This window comes from Neodiprion fabricii, unplaced genomic scaffold (assembly GCF_021155785.1).
Source record: "Neodiprion fabricii isolate iyNeoFabr1 unplaced genomic scaffold, iyNeoFabr1.1 ptg000093l, whole genome shotgun sequence".
NCBI classification, from domain to species: Eukaryota; Metazoa; Arthropoda; class Insecta; order Hymenoptera; family Diprionidae; genus Neodiprion; species Neodiprion fabricii.
The window spans coordinates 7,771-10,000 of NW_025791635.1; positions in this window are offsets into that span (position 1 = coordinate 7,771).

Below are 2,230 nucleotides of genomic sequence, written 5' to 3' on the forward strand. Positions count from 1 at the left end.
GAAAATTTCGGTTCGAGACGAGCGAAGGGCGATGCGCGGCGTCCCGGAGTCTATACGGGCCGACGGGACTTGTGAAAATTTCGGTTCGAGACGAGCGAAAGGCGATGCGCGGCGTCCCGGAGTCGATACGGGCCGACGGGACTTGTGAAAATTTCGTTCCGAGTCGACCGAGAGGCGATGCGCGGCGTCCCGGAGTCGATACGGGCCGACGGGACTTGTGAAAATTTCGGTTCGAGACGAGCGAAAGGCGATGCGCGGCGTCCCGGAGTCTATACGGGCCGACGGGACTCGATGAAGTTTCGTTCCGAGTCGACCGAGAGGCGATGCGCGGCGTCCCGGAGTCGATACGGGCCGACGGGACTTGTGAAAATTTCGGTCCGAGTCGACCGAGAGGCGATGCGCGGCGTCCCGGAGTCTATACGGGCCGACGGGACTCGATGAAGTTTCGTTCCGAGTCGACCGAGAGGCGATGCGCGGCGTCCCGGAGTCGATACGGGCCGACGGGACTTGTGAAAATTTCGGTTCGAGACGAGCGAAGGGCGATGCGCGGCGTCCCGGAGTCTATACGGGCCGACGGGACTTGTGAAAATTTCGGTTCGAGACGAGCGAAAGGCGATGCGCGGCGTCCCGGAGTCGATACGGGCCGACGGGACTTGTGAAAATTTCGTTCCGAGTCGACCGAGAGGCGATGCGCGGCGTCCCGGAGTCGATACGGGCCGACGGGACTTGTGAAAATTTCGGTTCGAGACGAGCGAAAGGCGATGCGCGGCGTCCCGGAGTCTATACGGGCCGACGGGACTCGATGAAGTTTCGTTCCGAGTCGACCGAGAGGCGATGCGCGGCGTCCCGGAGTCGATACGGGCCGACGGGACTTGTGAAAATTTCGGTCCGAGTCGACCGAGAGGCGATGCGCGGCGTCCCGGAGTCGATACGGGCCGACGGGACTTGTAAAAATTTCGGTCCGAGTCGACCGAAAGGCGATGCGCGGCGTCCCGGAGTCGATACGGGCCGACGGGACTTGTAAAAATTACGGTCCGAGTCGACCGAAAGGCGATGCGCGGCGTCCCGGAGTCGATACGGGCCGACGGGACTTGTAAAAATTACGGTCCGAGTCGACCGAAAGGCGATGCGCGGCGTCCCGGAGTCGATACGGGCCGACGGGACTTGTAAAAATTACGGTCCGAGTCGACCGAAAGGCGATGCGCGGCGTCCCGGAGTCGATACGGGCCGACGGGACTTGTGAAAATTTCGGTCCGAGTCGACCGAGAGGCGATGCGCGGCGTCCCGGAGTCGATACGGGCCGACGGGACTTGTAAGAATTTCGGTCCGAGTCGACCGAAAGGCGATGCGCGGCGTCCCGGAGTCGATACGGGCCGACGGGACTTGTGAGAATTTCGGTCCGAGTCGACCGAAAGGCGATGCGCGGCGTCCCGGAGTCGATACGGGCCGACGGGACTTGTAAAAATTTCGGTCCGAGTCGACCGAAAGGCGATGCGCGGCGTCCCGGAGTCGATACGGGCCGACGGGACTTGTAAAAATTACGGTCCGAGTCGACCGAAAGGCGATGCGCGGCGTCCCGGAGTCGATACGGGCCGACGGGACTTGTAAAAATTACGGTCCGAGTCGACCGAAAGGCGATGCGCGGCGTCCCGGAGTCGATACGGGCCGACGGGACTTGTAAAAATTTCGGTCCGAGTCGACCGAAAGGCGATGCGCGGCGTCCCGGAGTCGATCCGGGCCGGGAGCCTGTCGGAACATCGTCAAATGAGCCTCGGTTAATTTCGACAAAGTTCCCGGAGTTCAAAATTTTTTCGATAGCCCGCGGAGGTTTCGCCCCGTAAGCCGACCGTGCTACCACCGTACCGGCGCCGACGTCCTAGCGGCCAGGCTCCTACTAGTAAGAGGAGCGAGTCGGTCGGGCCGGTCTCCCGTCGTCCGCCTGCTACGCCGTACCGGTACGTGCTCGAGCACGATACGTACGTCGGCGTAGACCAGGAGCGGGCGTTCGCGGACCGTTCCGTGCCTCGTACCAAAGAAACTACGCGACTCGCGTTGTTTCATCTATCGTCACTGCATTACCGCGGGTCGGTGTCTCAGACCGAATGGCCCTTGACGCGGTACCAAGAAGTTCGGCTCTCCGTGAAACACGGAAGGCTGAACGCTCCAACGCACGCGTCAACTCGCTTCTTTCCGAGCGTACACTCAAAGACCAGAGACGTTATAACAACGT